This window comes from Mytilus galloprovincialis, chromosome 10, assembly GCF_965363235.1.
Source record: "Mytilus galloprovincialis chromosome 10, xbMytGall1.hap1.1, whole genome shotgun sequence".
Taxonomy (NCBI): Eukaryota; Metazoa; Mollusca; class Bivalvia; order Mytilida; family Mytilidae; genus Mytilus; species Mytilus galloprovincialis.
Genome location: NC_134847.1, coordinates 62,308,452 through 62,332,304, shown reverse-complemented (window position 1 = coordinate 62,332,304; position 23,853 = coordinate 62,308,452). Strand labels below are relative to the sequence as shown.

The window sequence follows — 23,853 nt, the reverse complement described above, 5'->3', positions numbered from 1 at the left end:
CTACTTATTTTCTTAACCCTTGCATTTACATGGTAAACTTCTAATGTTACCTTTGTACATTTTTGTACTTAACTAATATTGGTACAATTGTCTCCTAAAATTCTCATACAGTGTATTACTTTAGGATTCAAAAAGTATAATTTCAAGATTTTAGCAATGATCAAAGGATAGTTATAAAAAGACTTGCTGTATATTAGATGACTGGCCATGACAACTGCATGACATCCTCTCTTCAACATAAGTAATCACAAGTATCATAGCTTTTGTGAAGTAGGATTTCACACTGACATGATGTAAAGGATCAAATCAAATTAAAAAAACAACATTGTGTACTGCAAAACACATAGCATATTGATACAAGTATTTACAATATCATATTTAATTGCAGGTAACCTGATAATGATAAATTAGACGAAGAAGATGTGACTTGGTTTCAGATGTGGTACTGTACATAGCTGTTTGGGTAACATAGATGGTAGACATCACTCAATGTTGTGTTACAATAGCCATGGCCTTCTTGGTATGCACATATTATAGTCGTATCATATTCTGTGATTTTAGCTAGGGTGCACTGTATAATTTTATGTCGTTATATAATATACATAAATGTGTTCTTGCTTTGTTATTGTTTGTTGTGATCTGCATGGTTGTGATATTAGTAATGCATTGTTAAGAAGTATAATGTTTAAATAACAAAACTAAGTTTCATTTGAAATATCTTGTCTTTGCTTTGAATAACCAAATACTTGTTTCTTTTTTAATTTCTAAATTCTTTGGTAGTATGCTTGAGGCAATACCAAGTCTTATTTAGGCCATGAAAAGGCTGCTTCTAGAGAGCTTTTTAATTACAACCGTACAAAATCCAAGTGTATGACTGAAGGGAATTAACTCTAACTTTTTAGCTGTCAATTATTTTCAATTTCTCAAAACTCAGAGTAAACAAGCTTCTTTCAGATTATATATGTAACACAAATTTATGTCCTTATATTTCGATTATAATCATTAAATCTTCTTCTGAAAAAGATCAAAGCTAGGACAAGATTTTTCATCATGAATCTTAAGTCAATGTTTGCACTGAGCCAGTCAAGTTGTGGAAATGTAAAACTCTGTTCAATAACAAAATGGCATATAGAGTGATTTATTTATTCATGATTAGATTTGTTGAGGATGTACATCAGTAGGCAATCTTATTAAATTCTACAAAATTATGTAACTAAATAACAATGCTTTTATATTATTGCTTTACACAGTTTACCATTCCCACACCTTTTGTCTTGATTGTATTTTCAAGATAAATAAACATGCATGTTTATCGTCAGCCAATTTTCTGTTTGATTTTGTATTAAAAAAAAACCCAGGTAAGTATTGGTAAGTACATCAAACAATCCTTATTGTTGTGTTAGTTTGTTGTTTGGTTTAAATGTTTTACAAATTAGATTAATTGTTAAACTGTGGATACATTAGTGATCATAGATATATTAGTTGGATATCAATTTTTATGGGAAGAGGGGAACGACCAATTTAAATGTTTAAGGAATTGCAAATTTTCTTATGGAATGTATGCAGACTGCACCAAACCTTGAAATTGAATATACACAAAATATGCAAGTTTTCTTCAAACCACAAAAATTGAAACCCACAAAAATAAACGAATCCACAGTATAGTATATATATTCTTAAAAAGGAGATTTTGAAGAAGTGAATAGATTAATATATTAAGCATTGATTTATTTTACCCTTTAATTTTTAACCTGAAATCAGTTGGACAAGATTTTTTAAAAGAAATTTGGAGAAGAGACTGAAAGATATGTAACCTTAAGTTTACATGACAAAGAAATTAATTTTTTTATAAGATGAACACTTGAAATCACCTTTCGGAACTATTTATTTTATCCAAAAAAAAATATAGAAAAATTTATAATAAGTAATGGAACAGATGGTGGAAATTAGGTTGTTAAGTTGAATCATTTTTCAATATTTCGAGAAGTTAATGGACCATAAACTATGACAATGTTACGAAATGATTTTGGATATTAAAATGAAAGCATACCATTATGCTTCCTTTATGCTTTACAATTCATGAGCAAACCTTTGATACTAAAGTACTAAGGTATAAACAACAGAACCAAAACTTTCATAATTTTTCAAGTAAATAAAATAACTTCCCATGTGCTTTCTGAATTGCCATGTATCCTAGAAGGTATTATCTAAATAGAAAGAATTCTGAGATTTCAATTTTTAAAATTATAGACATTAATCCACTACACTAACCTTACAATATAACCAAACAAAACACATCTAGGATCATCTAGAGGTCAAAATATGAATTTTGTTTGATGAAAATAAATATTAAAACTGAATTTTAATTTTATTTGTGTAGATTATGTCAGCAATTTTTTTAGGAGTTTGTACATGAACTAAGTGTTAATTTTGTCTCTCAAATCAAATTGTTATTACAGAGAGGTCTAGTGTGCTTTGCATTAACTTGTGCATTTTTTTTTAATGAAAATCTGAAAGTTTCTTTTCATGGTGGAAACCCATCTCATACATGCTCCTTTGTTTTTACAAAAGTATCTAGACGAATTAAAAAAAAAAACTATCAGTAGTAAATTGTATGTATGGTAGTATTAGTTTCATGCCCTATAACATTTTAAGTTGTTAGGAATATTCGTATACTTAAAAAATTATTGGTCTCTTATCTCCAGCAGACTTCCTTGTGTTGTCTCATCTATGAAAATTTAATGAGCATCTAAAACACATAAAATAAAACACCACAAATAATTCTTGATTAGAAAAGGGGTCTGGCTTAATTGACATAATTAAATTCTGTTTCATGTTCAACACACTAAATTTATACAATTCCTCAAATCTAGGTTTTATCTCATGAAATATTAACAGTAAATTAAGCTAGTCACATAAACTTAATTGTAAATTTGTTGAGAAAACCTAGAGTTATTTCCCCTTCAGTGATAAATTTTAATGTCAAATCTTAACAGCAGTTAAAATGAGAAGTTTAGAGTAATTTCCTGCGAGACCATTAAATGACAGTTTTGTTAAAAAGCAGTAATACTTATGTCATTAAAGGTTTTAAAGCACACTAAAATACAGTATTTTATTATCATGTTAAGTTGAGCAGGGAAGTTTCCAAAAGATGTATGCTATTAAAGTTTACAGTTAGACCTTGAGAAAATAGTAAATGCTAATCGGAAGTCTATTTAATGGTCTGTTTAATTTTAAGAGGCTTATCAAACAAGATAAACATTAGTTTATGATTTGTTTTAATGCTTTATTATTGGTTTGATATTATTTTGTCCTTAATCTGTTCAATGCATGATATATTCAACCCCAGAGTGAAGGAAATTGTTTTATGAACTAAGTCTATCTATCAGTAAGATATGAAAAAAACAAAAAAGATATATTGTTGCTCTGGATAATACATTTGATAAAGTAAGATGCTTCTGTCTAAGTTTCTTCTAAATATTCTTAATAATTTTATAGATGTCTTCAGGGGCGGATCCAGGAATTTATTAGGGGGTGGTCACCTTTTGAAATCTTAAATTAAAATTCATTTTTTTTTATGGCCCCTTATAGGAAGATTCTGTTTGCCACAAAGCAAAACACACATGCATATAGATTTCAAAACAGTTATGTTTGCTTTTATACGTTCATTCATTGCTTTATCAATAAATGTTTGAATATCAGTAGTCCTTTGCTCAATGTTGTCAAGAAAAGTTGAGCTTTTGCTTTAGCTTCAGTATGACTTTTTTTACATGATTTCTCATCACGACCGAAATGATCGTTAAGTCTTGTACTTGCATGTGCCATATCTGTTAGTGGTTTGCATGATAATGTTCCCAAACTATCAACCCCAAACAGAGCACAGTATATGCAGTAAGCTCCTTCTTGTGGAGGTGAGTACACTAGCCCATCATAGCGATTTAGCCAATTCAGCTGAAACAGTCTGTTCTTTCCTGCATATTTTTTATAGGAAAGTTATAGTTTATTCCAGGTTGGAAATGATTTCTTATCAAATTAAATTTCTCTTCGTTTGTTAATTTATGTGTTGATTGTTTTACAAAACCAATGTCGTTTGTACTTATATGTAAGTTGGGGGTTGTTTCTTTAATCTGATCACTTTTATTCGTGTCAATGCTAGGTCCATTACAAGTCGTTGGTACTTCAGAGGGGGCTGATTTGTGGCGTTTCCTGAAGGAAAGAGGGTATAAGTTACTAATAAATTGAAATGAACGAAACTTTTAGACAAACAGATGATGGAACGGGGGTATTCATTCAATATAGAATATTTATGTGACTTTAAAACTTTAAAATTATTTTTGAATTTTGGCATCACAGTAAAAAAATATTATTGGTCGAGAAAAGTTATTATACAAACTTTAAAAATTTAGATAAACGTAATGTAAAAAACGTATAAATTACCTGCTAAAAACATCTAAGATTGAGGACTGTCTCTTCATTTTTACACCTTAACATGAAAGAAATCGACCAAGTAATTAGCGATTGTTGATTACATGTTCATTGTATAAACATACCTGTCAAGGTACATGTATTTAGCCTTAAGGTACGTAATGACAACTTTATGACTACGATAGACAAATTGATTTGATCGACGAATTTATTTTTCAAAATGTTCAAGGTGCACCATTTTTGGTACATGGTGCACCATTTTTGCAAACCCAGGGGGTGGTCACCGGCACCGGATGACCACCCCCTGGATCCGCCTCTGGTCTTTAATAACTTTAACCACAGGTTGTTCCTTAATGATGATATTTTTTTAATCTAAGTTCATTTATATGTTTTGGAGTTTAGTATGAAGTCCATTTTCACTGAACAAGTACACATTTTTATTTAGGGGCCAGCTGAGGCCATCCTCAATGTTCGTAATTTTGCTGCATTGAAGACCCATTGGTGTCCTTGGATGTTTTCTGCTCTTTGGTTGGGTTGTTGTTTCTTTGACACATTCCCCATTTCCATTCTCAATTTTAATGATATGTCTGCTATGTCCTTAAGAGAAAAATAATTATCTTATTAATTCATATTCAATTAAATTAATTCTTCAATTAAATTAATTTAAAAATGAACTAACAGCAAATTGTACTATAATGAAATAAATTTCTGAAATGAATTATGAATTTTTGCAATATTTCTTGCTCATTTCAAATTTTAAAATAGCTATTTCCACTTCAATTCTGTTGCTTATTTTCATTTTAATTATGAGATATCCTCACTTTCTTGGGTAATTCATGAAACAAACAGTAGGATAAAAGAAATGAAGAAACCTCTTTGAGTTTCAAGAAAGTATTAACAACTGATTTCAATGTTAAATGTAATATAAATGAGAATTTCTATAAGATAAAAACAAATGGGGTCATTTCAGTTTCTCGGCACAATTATCACATTATTTTTGTATTTGTTAAAAATATCAAATCTTGGGGCTTGAAGAACTTGTTTCCAAAAATGTTATGGTTGTGTTGTAAAAAATGGGAATAGTATTGGATTTTGGGGTCTCATTTAAAAGATATTTTAAAATATCAAAACCAATGTAATTTTTATGGTAAAAATCAGATGTTCAAAAGTCATTTTATAACCACAAGGTCAAGCACTTACATGAAAGACCAATTTTATTTAATACCTTTATTCTCCACATCTGTGTTCTGACAGTCAAGAAGAGCCAATTATCAGTTCAATGTAGTGCTCACCTTTTGAAGTCTAATATATCAAGCAAGGCTGTCATTTCCAGGATGAGGAAAGAGAATTATTAAAATGTGTTAACAAGTGAAATATAGACTAAGGCTCTGTGAATGCATACTTTGACTTAAAATGGTTTACTTTTTAAAAATTGTGACAATGGATGGAGAGTTCTCTCATAAAGTGGCACTCATACAACACCTCTTTGTATCTATAAATATGTTTTTTGCATCCTGATGTCCAAGTATGAATGTGAGAACAGTATAGAAAATCTTCACCTGTTTGTCCATATGTCCCTAAATGATTATGCTTTATATTATGTTATTCCCAGCAGTTGTAATAAATCATTTCTGTAACAATTTGGTCACTATGACTTACATTTGACACTTGATAAAAAAAATTTTCAATGAAGAAGGATGCTTTGAAATTTTACTTAGTATGTCAGAGTTTCAAAGATATTCCACTATCAAAATCCATTTACACAATACAACACGAACAGAAAACTTGGGTTATCATGACCTATATTATTAGCTTGAGTGACTGACTTTGGTTTATATTAATTTGTCTTTATATCTATCTTTACCAAACCTATAATGGACTGGTATATTGTGAAGTTGAGTCATATAGAGAAGCCAATATACTCTCAACATTTTGAACTCTATGACTTTGATATAATGCTTGCACAACTTATATCAAGGTTCACATTTGGTTTGTGGTAATAGGGGACATTTTAACACATTTTTTCTTGTATTTAACTGTTCTTTTACATTTTCTGCAACACTGCCATTATTTCATACTATTTTCTAGATTTAATTTTGAGTATGCTTACATTTTAATTTTACCCAGAGCTCAAACAATTTTCCAGTGAAATTCAGTCTTCTATAATATCCGTAATATTGGGTGTGAATAATTATTTTTGTTAGTTGATTGTTATTGTTTACAGTCTGTGAAGTGAGTAACAGTAAAGATACAGAACTTTATGAGGTAAGATTATCTTTATCACATGTTTGTAACTTATCTGAAGAGTATTTCTTGTGCTATCACCGCAACAAAATAGCTTTCTCTAGAATCTTTTGGAGAAAAAAACAAACTTGATAAAATAACAAAGTATTTCATATTGTATAATTATACCCCCGCTTTAAAAAAAGGAGGTATACTGTTTTACCTCTGTCTGTCCTTCCATCCATTTGTCAGTCCATCCGTCAGTCCGTCCGTCCCATGAATATTATTCGTCGCAATTTTCCAATGCTATACCCTGTGATGCGTTTTCAGATTCATCACTCGACAACTTCCTGTTTACCGAACACTTGTATCATTTTACACATGATGACCAAGTTCAACATTTTCGTCACATTTTTCTCAGGAACTACAATACAAGGATTTCTGAAATTTGGTTTCAGAGTTTATATATGTCAGCTATATCTTGTAATGTGTTTTTAGATTCATCACTTGACATCTTCCTGTTTACCGAACACTTCACATATTTTTACACTATTAACATTATCCACTTGCGGCGGAGGTATCATAAGTGGGCAGTAGCTTGCAGTTACTCTTGTTTTAACCTAATTTGAGCCCACCAATTTCCCAACATATAAGAATCATATTTGTTGATCCAATTGTGGTCTTTCAAATTAATACTTCTGATATCCAAAAAAAAAGAAAAAAAAAAGAAGGTGTCGTTGATCTCATTTTCAGTGTTCGATAACTTACTTATTGATCATTAAGTTTCTTGATGGGAAAGTTTTGCAACTATATGTACTATGATAGATATAAGAAGATGTGGTATGAGTGCCAATGAGACAACTCTCCATCAAAGTCAAATTTATAGAAGTAAACCGTTATAGGTCAAAGTACGGTCTTCAACATTGAGGCTTGGCTCACCATGCCCGGCAAGCTATTAAGGGCCCCAAAAATGACTAGTGTAAAACCATTCAAAAAACAAAAACCAATGGTCCACTCTATTTAATAAATAAGGAATGAGAAACGCCTATGAATCACATCAACAAACAACAACTACTGAACATCAGATTCCTGACTTAGGACTGCATGGTGCACACAAATGCAGCAGGTTTAAACATTATATAAGTATATTTAACTTGAAAAAACTACTTTAAGGTTTGTTTTCTCTCCTTGTCAGAGTTTTGTTCTTTGTTGGTTGATCAGTGTTAAGTTCCAGTGGCGGATCCAGAAATTTTCATAAGTGGGGGCCCACTGACTGACCTAAGAGGGGGCCCGCTCCAGTCATGCTTATGTGATTCCCTATATAAGCAACCAAAATTTTTCCCAAAAAGGGGGGGGGGGCGGGCCCCCTGGGCCCCCCCCTAAATCCGCCTCTGAGTTCTCTTATAAAACATGTAGTTAAAGACCCTTATTTCAAAATAGAATTATTTATTTATAATCATGCAGGCAAGACATTTCAGAATGTCACCTCTTGTCAAACTGTTCAATTAATATGAATAAAAGGAGATGTGAGGTATACAATTAATATGAATAAAAGGAGATGTGAGGTATACAATTAATGTGAATAAAAGGAGATGTGAGGTATACAATTAATGTGAATAAAAGGAGATGTAGGATATTCGTTATTGTGACAGCCATACAACAACAAAATCATACTAAGTATACATTTGATGAAAGATTGATGAAATTTCAATACAAATTTTCATTTCATCTTCTCATTTGCCTCTTTTCCCAGGTTTGTTTGTCTGTCTGAAATACATATTTGATGCTCGGAGTCGCAGCTGTTTTATACTTATTTGACCAATTTGTGATCTAATTGTATTAGTTGATGTAAGCTAGGAGTTCCCAGTAGGAAAATACACCTAATGGCAATGCCTTCATTATAAAACTTGAAAGAATATCTGTTTTATTAAGTTAGCAATGATATACATGAGACTTTTCATTAAAGAAATTGTTAAAAAAGTCGGGTTGGTTATTGTTAAGTCTAACCAATCAATGCTTATTTGTCAATTATAGACATGTTTTTATATCTCTTATGGACATTTTCTCATCTTGATGACATTCTAACCTTATCGTTATTCCCCATTGATGTCGTTTTTATTCACGTTTATCTGTTCCCTAGTATAAAATCAAATTTGGTAATCTACTAGATTTCACTATACTGTCTTGTTTAGTGTCATTCAACTTGGGATTCAATTTTCTTCATTTTTCTCCCGGTGGCCACTGGAATAGTGTCATGCATTTGAAGGAGTTAATTTCTTTATTTGGAAACGTTTAGTTGCATATTGGTTAGAAAGGAAATAACAAAATACTTGGAACGTTGATTGACGATGAAAGTTTGCATTGGCTTAGATTAGGTCGTGTAATGTCTTTTTATCAGCGTTAGCAATCTTTATCAATTATTGACGAACAATAGAATCGTATCGTTTGATATCGTCAGTACAATCAAGTCTCATTTTTACTACATTGGAATGCAGTGATGTGAACGAGAGCTGATTTACTGTGAGAGGATTGTTTTTAAAAGTGATTAAGATTTCTTCATCCTTGAACGATTTTTTAACCTTATATAATTTTTACAGATAATGGCGTTAGGATTCTAGCAGAAAAGAAGAAGAAAAAAAAAGAAATATAAGGTCAGTTAATTTTGTTAACCTTTTATAATTTTTTCAGTGTTATTTTGTTTTGTAAAAATGAGATAAATTTGAAATATTGCATGTCTTTATGACATTTTATTACAGAATTGAAAAAAAGTTATGAAATTTTAACTGATGAATTTGATTGGAATGCAATATAGATTATTGATTTTAGCATGTAACAAGCCTTAAAATTGACAGTATAATTACTCTGTATGTAAGGATGAATATTGTAATTTTGAATTCCACAACAGTAATTACAAACAAAGTAAATATGTATTGAATATAAGAAACCATTGATTTATAATCCCATGTACCTATTTAAAACCAATTTAAGGCAGAAATAATTTCTACGAAAGCTAAGGATAAAACATATATACAGGCTGTAATATATCAATTCATAATTTCTTTTGAAAAAGAAGTTGGTTAAATACAGTAATTACAAATGTTTCATTTGAGAACATAAAACATTTACAACATCATCTTGTATAGTTTATAGCTAGTTCTCTTTCACAAGAGTAGTTTATAAAGGTTGAGTAATAGAGGGGATCATCTTGTATAGTTTATAGCTAGTTCTCTTTCACAAGACTAGTTTATAAAGGTTGAGTAATAGAGGGGAAAAAAATACTGATAAAAGAGGTCCCTATTAAAAAAAAGCTCAAATAAAAAGTAGGTAATGCCAAAACAGTTTCTTGAAGCTTGTTAAAACGATGATTTATCAAAATCCAAATTAGTTCAGTAAAATAACTATCTATATACCTTTGTTTTTCTTTAATACCAATTTAGTTTTACAGCATATAATATCTTTTTTAAATTTTAAAACAATTTTGAAAGAATTGTTTACTGTCAAAAAAATTGATAAACCTATTTATATTTTAATGGCAAGACATGATACCAATGAGACAGTAAACCAAAGGTTAAGGTAGATAGATGGAGTTCAGATTAAAAGAAAAAGATGTTTTTAATAATTTACCAAAATGAAGTATATATCATGCTTTTTTCAAAATATGATAAAAAGTGTGGGTCACATTGCTTTTCCAATCTGCAGGATGTGCCAATTTGTAAGATTGTAAGAAAAACTCAATTTTATTTATTGTATGATAGAAATCAAACTAAATGATATACTTGTATTTGTAAAATCAGTTACAAAAAAAGATAAATCACAAAGTGTTCCCATGAATCGTCCTGAATATACATGAAATATTTGCCACTGGACGTTGAGCAACAAACAATCAATCAATCAAATCATTGAGTTGAAAGTTTTTTCAAATGAATTATATTCCTTTCTCAAAATATGCATGTTCATCAAAGTTCTAAATTGATAGTTTTCTGCTATTTTACAATCCAAGATGACAGTCTGACGACACCCAATCTACCTTAAAAAAATTGAACAAATAATGCACAACTTATAGTCTTTAACATCTAATAACTGTCAATATTTTAATTGTTTATGCATGAGTTTGTAACTTTGTATTTTGTAAGTAGAAACAACAAGTCGTTATCCTGATTAAAGGAATTTTAAGAGACCATTCGAAAATTTAATTTTTGTTTGAATGTTTATTTGAAGATGCTATAATGATAGAAAGCAGTTTAAGTTTGATCTGATCAGCAGATGTGTAAATTTTCAAGCAGTTTGATTTTTAAACTTTCTAAAATATTTAGTTACATAGAACTGTATTAATTTAAAGTGAGACTTATTCAAGATTTTAGAGATGATAACAATTTCTGAATATTCTTGTTAGAAATTTATTTCTGCTAAATTTATAATGGTTGCATGTAAATAACATCCATCTGAAAAATAGTCTGAAAAATAATCGCAGTCATGTATATTTTAACAGAATGTGAAATTGTATACTACATAAACACTTTGATTTGACTTTTTCTTTGATATTATTGATAGCATTGATTCTATAATTTTATATAAAAGTGATCTACAGTGAGTGTGTTCCCTCGGTATGTCTTTGTCTATAAGTTTCCGTGACTACAGATAATTGCGGTATTACAAGTCTAACCATAAAAAGTATCTATTGGTGATTGTATTGTCAATCAGAGGGTATCATATCTGAGATATGGCCATTGTTTTCAGACAAAAAATAATAATTCAAGAGATCATATACTGAATCATATCTCGGTTGTATACTCCCATTGTGTGATTTTCCTACATTTGTTGCAATGAGAAGTAAATACTTTTCATTCTTGAAATGAAATTGCATTTAGATTAAGTTGTAGCTTCAATTTATAACTTCTAAGGTCGTTTTGTTGGAGGTTTCATGGCCATGATGATATATCAAATATAAATTATGAAAGGATTTACAGTAATAGGGCTGTCATTCATGTTGCATTTGTGATCTGTCTAAGGATAGAAGATTCTGATATGCCTCTTGACTTTGATTAGAACAGTAGATATAATGAGTTCTTTACCTGCCACTCTATAGATGAGTTAAAATCTATTTTAGACAGAGTTACTCTGAAAGTTCTGTATTTGGATATCACTAATCATAGAAAGAATTAAGTTAAAATTATGAAGAGATTTCACTATTTATGAGTTCTAAAACTAGAAATAGGAAACCCACATTTTAACAAAAACTTCCATTAAAAAAAACCTTTAAAAATAGTATTAAAGTAATATTTTATTAGTAAATGAAGATTATTTGATGTGTCTCTACAAAATTTGTTTTAGAAGAGAAAAACCTGACTTTGTAAAAACACTAGCTAAACCTAAAGAAACACAAAAATAATCAGAGACTGAAACCATCAAGATGCTTGAATTTGGCAACATATTTAAAATTGTTACATTTGGAAGATGTGTTTTTCAACAATAATCAGCATAAATGTGGGAACCATGTATACTCCCCTTTTTCTGACTTAATTGTTTCTTTTTTCTGATGAGGCAAACTTCATACTGGAGCTTCTCAGGAAGAAATAAAATATGATAGCTTTAATTTCATGTTCCCGTTTATAGATGATGTCCTTTATCAAAATAATTGAAAGTTAGGTGGTTATTTTGAAGGCATCCATCCCATTAAAATTGAAAATACAAGATATCACTCAGCTGCTGGCTTAAACTATGGAAACAAAGGTTAAAAGTAGTAAAGTTGACATTCTTTTCAATAACTGATCATGCTGAACACATGCACACTCATCTCCAACTGATGTCACACCAATATGTATATATATAGTGCCTTGCATATAAATTCCAATGGGTTCAAATTATGGCTTGTACATGTATCTCTATTGTAATTTGTTAAGCTTGCTTTTGCCAACTGCTTGTTGCTGAAATCTCTATAGTGTCTCAGAACTATTGTACACCAAATATATTTCTGTCAAACATTTTATTTTGTTGAATGAGGGGCCTGATTGGGGGGTCTCATTCATAAGTTGATTTTTTTGTCAATTACGATTCACAGAAAATAAATTTCCATGATCATGAATCACAAAAATAAAAAATAAAAAAATTAAATCTGTAGAAAAACGGATCAAGATAGCGAAAATGCGCCAATCACAAATGAAATTAACCCATCAGGCCTCTCTTGAATCAAGAGTTATACATAGGAGCTAATTGAACATTGCGCATGGTCCTTTGGCTCTCAGATTTACAATACTCCACAACTTATGGATTCCTATCCAATTAGTAAAATTATTGTCTTCAATCAACACTCATTTCATCATACAAATGTTTCTGAAATATCTCTGGTTCAGAATTGTACACCAAAGAATTTTTTTGCAAATCCTATTCCTTTATTGATCATTCTAATCAGACACCTTTGGGCCTCTAATTTATATTGGAATTAACTTTATCATTCAAATGTTGGAGTTTCTTCGATTAGATCAAGTTGACAAAAGTTGATTAGAAACAGATGACATAATATTATTTTGTTTTGATAATCTCTCAGAGTTTTGTTAGAATCACATGGCAGTTTGTTGCAAGAAAATGGAAGAAATTAGAGTTAAGTAATTTTTTGTTGATTTAATAAAAGATCACAACATTAATTATTTTTTGAAAGTGCAGAAAGCCAATTTTGAAAGTTAATATGCTAAATTGCTAAATACTATCTTAATAAGAAATGCATAAGGATGATGTTGAGGCTATTGAAAATTAATTTTTTAGTTGCTTCATATGTATGTGTTATGTAATATTATCAAGTTCTATTCTTTATTTACTTTAAACATTATACAGTTTATCAGTATAATATGCATAAATATACAGTTTACAAGTTGTATAGCGTTAACATACACATAAATAACAAACGTCAGAAATATCAGTCACATATTATTCAGTTTGTGAGTTTCAGACTACATATGATAAACATAGGTCTTAAATATTATTCCTGCACTTAAATGCATAGAGTAAGCACACATATCCTCAAAATTTATGGAAAAATTTGTGTCAAACGAAATCAGCAAAAACATTTTTTACAAAAAATTTCTCCTTGATTCCCATATCCTAGTGGATTACAGTTAAAAATCTAAAAATCAATTTTGATTTAAAATTCAAAGGAATTCTATGTTGGCCTTAAATAAGATGAATAACATGATACAATTCTCCATCCAAGTCATGATGTGTAACAGGAAACAATTATAGGTCAATGTATGGTCTTCAACACAGCTTTCAGATTTGATCACACTAAAACAGCAAGCTATTAAGGGTCCTAAAAATTACTAGTGTAAAACCGTTCAGACATGAAAACCAACAGTCTTATCTATATAAAAAATAGAAACGAGAAACACTTTTCTACCACATCAACAAACAATAACCTTTCAACAACAGGCTCCTTAGGGGCCAGCTGAAGCAAGCCTTTGGGTGCACATTTTTCTCAGTGTTGAAGACCCATTAGTGACCTTCTGTTGTTTTTTGCTCTCTTTAAATGAGGGGCCTGATGGTGGTGGTAGTGGTGATGAGGGGGGGGGGGGGGGGGGGGGGGTCTCATCACGATTCACGAGTTGATTTTTTGTCAATCACAATTCACAGAAAATAAATTTCCATGATCACGGATAACGAAAATTTAAAAAAAAAAATCTGTAGAAAAACGGATCATGCTATAGCGAAAATGTGCCGATCACTAACAACGAAAATAACCCATCAGGCCCCTCTTAAATTAGCATGGTAAAGATGCAAGTAATATTTTCTTGCAAATGTAACAAAAGATGTAAAAATAAGCATTCTTAACTTAAATTGCAATAAAGAACAAAACCGCATATTTTTTTTTCAGATTAGTGATTCTTAGTTATTTTACTTTCTTGGTTAGTTAACTTAGTTTACTAATTTTTTACTTATGGTTGATAAGAAATTACAACTACTTTCTATTTTGGCCTAATCTGAGTATAAAAGGACCTATATATACATGTTTAAAAGCTATTTATGACGAAGGAGTGATACTTTAACTTAAATTATGCATGCTGTAAATAATTTGATAAAGATTTACAAAGCTGATATACCTTAATACAGATTTAGTGTGAATTAGTACCACCCAATCAAAACCTGAGTACAGATATTTACAGCTGCAAATCTTCGTAATGGATCTTCTCCGTGTCTTTATTTATGCTTTTCTTTTACATTGACACGTTCTAACTCAATTTGGTTACCAAATTGAAAACTTTTATAAAAATAAATTGACTGCAATGATAAACTTGCATTTTTGCAAATACAATTATGATTTAAAAATATGACGCAGGAAAAATTTGATAATAGTATTAAAATTGATGAGTAAAAGCCATTTATGTAGGCTTGAATTACTATTCCAAGTTGGATTAGAATTTTTAAACGGATTTATTCTGACAAACCACATGGGAATCTATTTTACATCAGCCTCCACATCAGTGTCAAGCATAATTTTTCATTTTAAAAAATGTTGTCGGACAGAATTTGTTCTAGTGGTATGAATTCTAATCCAGTGATACATTTAGTGATTTATACTTTATATCCTTTTTCGCTAGAAAATTAGAATGGGTTTACACTTTCATCTGTGTTTTGTGTCATTTTGATAAATTTTTTGGTTCATAAACCTGATAATAAAAGCCAAATCCTCTACTCTGAAACCCTTAGTCTGACAGTATAAGTTGCATGTAGAATTGCTATTCATCATGATAAAACAGAGACACGATCCAATTAAGAAGTCTGTCCAATTTAAAAAAGCGTTAAATCTTTATAAAATGCTTGTTGGAAGGCACTTGGTTGGTTTCCTACTTTACAAAAAAATAATTTAATGAATGAAAAATGACCATTTTAATGAGGACTTAAGTGATTTCAATACAACCATGTACATGGTTTTCTGACAAATTGAATTCTTAGAATCAAGGAATGAAGTCAATCCCATAGATAATATTTCAAGGAAATTTTATGATTTCAAAATACAAATACAATTTGCAATGAAAAACATTTATTCACAAGCATTCACCAAAGGTATATAATTAAGAAACATACAGAGATGTGAGGAATAGCCCTGTAAAGTTGTAGATGCAAAATCTTAGTAAATTATTATTGAGCAACCATTTTTAAATTGGATACCAATGAAATCAACTTTAATCTCTGAATGAAAAGACACAATGGTTTTCCTCAAATGAGACAGCAACCCAGAGACAATATTTAACCAAAAGATCATGTAGAGGTTGTCATACAGTAATCAACAGTAAGCATGTGTCTAAACAGTCTTTAGCAGAAATTATCAATGATCAGCCATGAATTCAAAAATCTCCAAATAAAAAAAAAAACATACAACAAATTAACAAATGACAAGGTTTGAGCTGACACACAAATATGTGGTGGACTGACACACAAATATGTGGTGGACTGACACACAAATATGTGTCCGACTGACACACAAGTATGTGGCAAACTGACACACAAATATGTGGCAAACTGACACACAAATATGTGGTGGACTGACACAAATATGTGTCTGACTGACACACAAGTATGTGGCAGACTGACACACAAATATGTGACAGACTTGCACATGAGAATATGGCGAAATGACAAATGAATATGTGGCAAACTAACACACAAATATGTGGCTTTATATTTAACACACAAATAATGGTTTACTTTTAAAAAATATTATTTGGATGGACAGTCTCATTGGCACTCATACCACATCTTCTTATATCTATCTACAGACTGACACACAAATATATGGTGGTCTGACACACAAATATGTGGTGGACTGACACACAAATATGTGGTGGACTGACACACAAATAATTTTTTGGCAGACTTACACACAAATATGTGGCAGACTGACACATGAATATATGGGAAAATGACAAATGAATATGTGTCAAACTAACACACAAATATGTGGCAGACTGACACACAGATATGTGGTGGACTGACACACAAATATGTGTCTGACTGACACACAAATATGTGTTGATTGATACACAAATATGTGGCAGACTGATATATGGTATGTGGTGGACTGACACATAAATATATGGTGAAATGACAAACAAATATGTGACTGGCCATTGGCATGCATGTTTGTTATTAATTTTAAGTGCAATAGGATAGAAGGAAAAGCCATGGAAAATATGATGCAATTAAATTTAAACTTTAAGTCCAATGTCATGTTTTTGCTAAAGAAGCATTTGTCTTAATCATATGAACTATATTGAATTGAACACATGACTTTTAGTCTATCAATTCCCTGAAAGTAATGAACAAGTTGGTGTGAGATTTTCTGTGGGATTTTTCCAGCTAATTAATGTGTTACATGTCACTTATTGGTGTGATGTCAGTCTGAAATGGCAGAGTTTTAGAAAGTAATGGTTTTATACCACCGAAGCAATGAAAAAGCTAATAACAGTATATTCATTTTACGTTAAGTAGACAACGATAATGACAATTTAAAAAGATTAGGGAAATTGGAACGAAAAATTTGCATGTGACATTAATTTTATTTGAAACACCAGAAGCAATATTGCTTTACTTAAAAAGATATAACCAACCTACATTTTAGCCATCATTAACAGATTAAGGCAATGATTAAGGTGCTGTACAAATTGACGCTTTTTACTGAAATGTGCATGAGAAAAGATTGACATTCTATTTTGTATTTTTATATTTAGATTGTATTCCTATATACATGTAATCCTATTAAATTTTGAAATTTTGTCAGAACTTGAACTTCATGGACTACGAAAGTAAAATGGTGGAATTGACCTTTGCAGAACCTTGCTATTTCATTGAAACACAGATATTTAAAACCCCAAAAATCTATGCTAGTTGTGTGAAAAAGATAAAAATATTAACCCTTTAATACATTGTTCAAACACTGAGGTTGTGAGTTTGAACCCTGCATGTGGCAGGTGTGTTTGACCCTATAGGATCCTGATTGACTAGGATTGTCTGTCTTCCTATTGAATTTTTGTGGCTCTCCTAGCACGCCTATGCTACCTCCACCAATCATATCCCAGGATATAGCAATATATGTTGCTGAAAGTGGTGTTTAACACAGACAATCAATCATCCAAGCATAGTTTGAAACTGATTGGATTTCTTTCGTTCTTATAAATGTAACCATTATACACCTTCTTATTCTTCCATCTTTTTCTTTATCATACTCTTAATCATCCTGTGTCTGAAAAGGTTTAAATAAATCTAACAGAGCCTACACAAGATCTGATTTCAACACTTTGTTCTCCAAAAAAAAATACAATTAATAAATGAAAACCAGTAGCATTTGGCTGTTGGTTATAGAAATTAAATGGCCACCTTTTTTTCTTCATTGCTTTGTACAAAGAATATTTTTCTAATCATGATCCACATAAGATGCATCACATGAAATACAAACTCTGATAGTTAAAATTCTGAACCATTATTAGTCAGTAGAACATTCTGTGATACACAGACTATAGCTGAGTAAATTAATGGCCTCATTTGGTCACCCATCAAAACCATATGACTTCCTTTAATAGACAATTTTCCAATGGATTTTCTCATCACCAGATAAATTTCTGATGCTGCCATGTATCTGCTATCTTCTATGGACATTACTCAAATATTTCTGAGTAAGTCAAGACTATTTTTACTGGTAAATAGTTTTTTGGCAGATGTTTTTGGTGTAATAACAGCAATTAAGGAAAAATTCTCTTCAGCAAAAATTGTCAGTGACATTTGACATGAATCTTGTCTGGACAACTGACCATTTTTTTTAATTTTTTACAAAAACAATTATAAATAGTGACGCAGGCTACTCTGTTATAGGTTAATTTAGCAGTTGATATAGTAATAAGAGACAATTGGGTTATACCACAAAGTCAAAACTTTCATCAGTTAAGTTATATTTAATTCATGTTAGGTTCAACAATTAAAAAAAAAAACAAGTACAAAAAAGCAAACTTTGGTTGCAGGTTGTCTTTTATTTCCTCCTCATTATAGAAATATTTAAAATGTCTGACCTTGATTTTTTTAATTTTAATTTTCATCTTTTTTCCTTTTTGACATGACGATTTCTATGGATCACTTTAACTACAATTTATATAATCTCTATGTATCATCTTATTTTTTTGTCTGACCTAAAATAAATACAGAAAAAAAAATATCAGCAATACAATATCAACAAAATAGTGATTATAGTCGTGACTGCTACATTCTGTATGTATGTGTCTGTCCCAAGTCAGGAGCCTGTAATTCAGTGGTTATTGTGTAGTACATTAATTAATTAGGCTGTTAATTTTCTCGTTTGAATTGTTTTACATTTGTCATTTTGGGACTTTTTTAGCTGACTATGCGGTATGGGCTCATTGTTGAAGTTTGTACGGTGACCTATTATACAGTTGTTAATTTCTGGGTTATTTGGTCTCTTGTGAATAGTTTTCTCATTGACAATCATACCAATGCCATCCTCTTTTTTGCTTTAAATTCTAGTCTACAATGAACAATAGTGGCCATGGATGAAGATGAAAAAAGTGTCTATGTTATGATGTTACACTAGTGTTTCAGGTAAGGATGAAGGTTGGTACCTATTAAAACATTTAAACTCGCTGCATTTGTTTGCACCTGCCCTGTAAGTCAGGAACATGATGTTCAGTGGTTGTCCTTTGTTGATGTGGTTCACAAGTTTCTTGTTTTTTATATAGATTAGACTGTTGGTTTTCCTGTTTGAAAGGTTTCACACTTGTCATTTTTGTGCCTTTATAGCTTGCTGGGCTGTGAGCCAAGGCTCTGTGTTGAAGACCTAACTTTGACCTTTAATGGTTTACTTTTACAAATTGTGACTAGGACCCAGAATTGTCTCATTGGCACTCATACCACATCTTCTTAAATCTATTCAGGTCTATAAAGAGCATCTAGTTATGTAATAGTATTTTTTTATATATTCTTGTCATTGGAAGTAGGTTGTATAGTTCATTAGTACATGTACCCTTGAGTCTTGGTAAAATCTGCAAATAAATGTTACATTTCTCAATCCCTCAAAGATACACTATTGATTGTATATAGGTAAATTAATTGTACGTTGATTAAGAGATCCCTTTCTATTGCCATCAGACCTTTTTATTTTGTATAGGATGGTTTCTGACCATTTTAATTAAAGATGAAAATAAATCTGATATTGTCACGTCTAAATGAAACCAAAGTTCCGAGACTGAATAACTCCACTTAAAAGTCATATTTAGGACAGCTAGAACAAAGAACAATTGATAGTGTCAGGTCTTAAAAAACTTAAGTTCTGCAACTGAGTAGGTCCACATTAAAAATCATATGAAGGACAGCTAAGAACAAAGGACAAGTGATTCTTTACTTTCAATTTTGGATAGGGTGACCTACTTTACTCCAATATGAATGAATAGACATCAAGACAAGATGTTTATTATGTAAGCAAGAGGTCAGATGTAAACATGACTATGAATATATTAACTCAGGATATGTACCTAAAGTATTGTGGTGTTACAATCAGTGTATGTCTTTATTGGAATGATTATAGGTTCAATACAGCAAAGAATTCTAAATAAAAAGTAGTACAGAGGAATAGAAACAGGTCATCAAAACTCTACTGTACAATATCAGTCTACTACAAATGTAGTACCAAAATTCAAGGGAAGATAACTAACATCATAAGAATTGGTTATTGACCAAATATCTTTCTAAAGACACTTTGCAAATAAAACCAAAATGCGTTGCCTTCAAAACGTCCATTGCTTTGACTGGAAGTTAACTTTGAATATTAGGTTTGATGTTAATAAAGAGTTAGTTGAAGCTTACTTGATTTTTCACTTGTGTTTTATAGCTAGTTTCAACAATTACACTGTCATGATAACCTAAAAAAAAAATGTTAAAAGTTATTAGAAGATGGTCATATCTTTATTCTATGAAATGATTTTTTAATCATTTAATAATATTTTTGTAGAGGTGAACAAAATCGTGTTTTTCCGTCTGTGTGTCCATTCTTTTGTTCATTTGTTTGTCTGTCTGTTCGTCGGTCTGACCCACTTCAGGTTAAAGTTTTTGGTCAAGTTCATATTTTATCAAGTTGAAGTCCAATCAACTTGAATCTTAGTACAATGTTCCCTATGATATGATCTTTCTAATTTTAATGCCAAATTGGAGTTTTGACCCCAATTTCATGGTCATTTGAACATAAAAATGATAAGTCAAATGGGGCATTTATGTACTATAGACATTCTTGTTGCAATATATGAAAAGGTTAAGTTTTACCAATAAACATGAACAAAATTCTAAAAACTGTTTAGTGTTGAAAATAGAGATAAAAATTGACAGATTATGCTATTGGATAATGTAGAATGCCAAGAAAACGATGATATTTACTTAATTTAATAACTATTTTCTGTCTTATTGTATTGGACACTTTGTGTTAAAACAGGCTTCTCTTGGGATTCTGTTAGATTTTATAGGTATTGATGTATAACGATAAACCAAAGTATGATGCAGACTTAACTGCTTATGGAATATTATGGAATATATAATTATTATACAAGGAACCATTAACTGAAAGGTACAGGCAATATAGTTATAGATTTTTTTTTGAAACAACTGAGGTATAAGTACTTTGATGTTAAATGTTATACTTATCCTTTTATTGCAAAACCTGGGGCTTGCCAAGTGTTAAACATTACAATTTTAAATGTGGAGAACTAATGTATTGTACAAAGTAGCATCAGTTTCTCTAATGATTTTGAGAAAATTAAAAAAAAATTGTAATGGGTATTACATCAATGTCTAAGATTGTAACCCAACATCTCAGAGATAAAAAATATTTAGATGCCAACATACACTGCTTATTGATTGATTATTGCTTACTTACTATTCAAGGCAGTTATTTCATGCATATTTAGAACTAAAACAAAAATTTAGATATTAGTATATATAGTATATCAACCTTGAAACTTAACTGTTGAGACTTGAAATGAAGGATGTAAACTCAAGGAAGACTATGTAGGCAAATGTAGTGTTCTATATCTGTGCATGATCTGTAAAATATTTTTATCTTCTTGTGAGCTGTCAACGGGAATTGTACCAATTTTACTTGAATTGAAACAGAAAGAAAATCTAATGATTGTATTTTGTCCACTGAACAACTGTGAACATAAGCAATTACCTCACATTGATTATAACAAAAATAATTGGAAGATAATGAAAACTTTCAATTGTCTTATAGAAAAGGGGGAAAAGTAATTGTTATTTTCCTGATTTAATTTTATATATACATTTGTTAGCAAGTTTGAATCCCTTGAAATAAAGTGAATGTCAAATCATTGTTTTTCAATTATTCTATTTCTTCTGGTATCCCCAAAGACCACAAATATTCAATAAAATTGAATCAATAATTGTTACTTCTCATAAAATGATATAGTAGAACATTTTAGACATATATATGTTTAAAATGATAAATATTTAATGACTATAAGACGTATGTACATCATAATAAAATATCAATGCTTGAAATGGAATGGTATATAACACATTTAATACTTTCAAATGAAGTTATTACTCCTCTATTGTCATTTTGCAATAAAATCATCAAAAGTGTTTCAACAAATTGTTGAGACTTACATTTTCAGGATGCAACACATTGTTAATTTCATTATCAATTGCAACACAGCATTTTTTTCGGATACCATTCAATCATCAAACACTTCCTCATTCTAAAATCAGATAGAAAAAAAAATTATTGCCAATCTGAGCTGAAACAGATCTCATATCAAAAAGTATTAAAACAAACAACATCACAAGTAATTTTATATCATGGCTGTATAGTAGTTTCCACCAGAACATCACACGAGAAGACCAAAATTATAATATACAATGTACTGGGATATAAAAACTCTTTGTTTTATGTTTTTGTGGAGAATTTAAATTTTGGTCCACACATAATCTGAAGGATGAGATAACATATTAATTAAGGTTGTTGGTTTGGGAGCTATTTTTACGTAAAGAAGTGCATTTGTAAGCCTTAATTGAAATCTTTAACTGCATAAGTTGAATAAAAAAAAAAAAAATTCTATATAGGAAAGGGAAGTAACTCCTAAACTTAACATTGGAAGTGCTACTAGAATAATAATGAAGCCTTTTGATTTGATAAATGAATTATATTGGTACTGCCTGAGGTAACCTTCTAAGAAAACCTAGATCACAATGACCTTCTTATCTTTTTTAATCACTATTAATAGAATGTAATAATTGGAATTTGAGCTTTGTTTGACATTTCCGTCACTTCATTTCTCCCTATCTTTTCACAAAGAAATGATCTGAATAACAATCTGTATATGTTGTATAACTATATATTGACTTTCACATTCATTTCCACGGTCTTTTAAGTTGTTATCAGATTTATGTAACTCTCTAACGTGAAACTTTTGAACTTTTATATATTTGATCTGATGATCTTTAGTATTATGTGTTTAGAATGTTAAAGGTTGTCTTGATCATATCACTCTTGTTTTAGGAATTGAAATTGGAAGTCGCTAGGATTTTATTGCTGTTCAAAGTTATTAGCGACATTAGGATTAGATTGAAGACATGCTTCTCATTTACAGTTTCTAATTTTACCTATCTTTTAAAATCTTTGGTTTCCTTTAGCAGTAATATTTGCACTTTAGAAGATGGGTGCGAAGATTTGAATTTTACTAATCTTTCAAATCATTGCCTGGTTTCTTTTGACAGTAAAATATTCACTTTGATAAGTAATTTGACAGATTAACATTGTATTATAGACTGAATTTATTTTATACTGCCATGCTTATTTTTTTTAGAGGCATATCATAATATTTATGTTCTCTTTTTATATCACCATAACTTATTATATGGTTCGATTGCATGTTTACTGAGCAAAGCTGAAGAAGAGTTCAATTTGACTGCAAATAGCTTTATCTCAATGATACATTAAACTTATACTGACTGAATTCAGCATTCTATTGACTATTGTGGTACAAATGCACGGCTGAAGATTACCAACTACTGGTATGTACTATTAGTTGATGTTCCACTCAGATATTCTGTAAAAATTCTCTTTATTGTCTCTAATAATAGACTGATAATCAGCATAAAAATGGTTACTTTTCCTAAACAGGATATAATGAGATAAATACTTGGCAATGT

At 30.4% G+C, this 23,853-nt stretch overlaps 1 protein-coding gene across 2 annotated transcripts in view; it reads left to right on the top strand.

Moving 5' to 3' along the window:
• Positions 1-23,853, top strand: part of LOC143048069 (suppressor of lurcher protein 1-like) — a 330,279-nt gene that overhangs the window by 163,504 nt on the left and 142,922 nt on the right. For both annotated transcript variants that reach the window (XM_076221514.1, XM_076221512.1), the window contains 3 exons: positions 389-520; positions 6,650-6,690; positions 9,246-9,299. The gene's annotated coding sequence lies outside the window, so the exon portion shown is untranslated. The remainder of the gene's footprint in view (positions 1-388; positions 521-6,649; positions 6,691-9,245; positions 9,300-23,853) is intronic.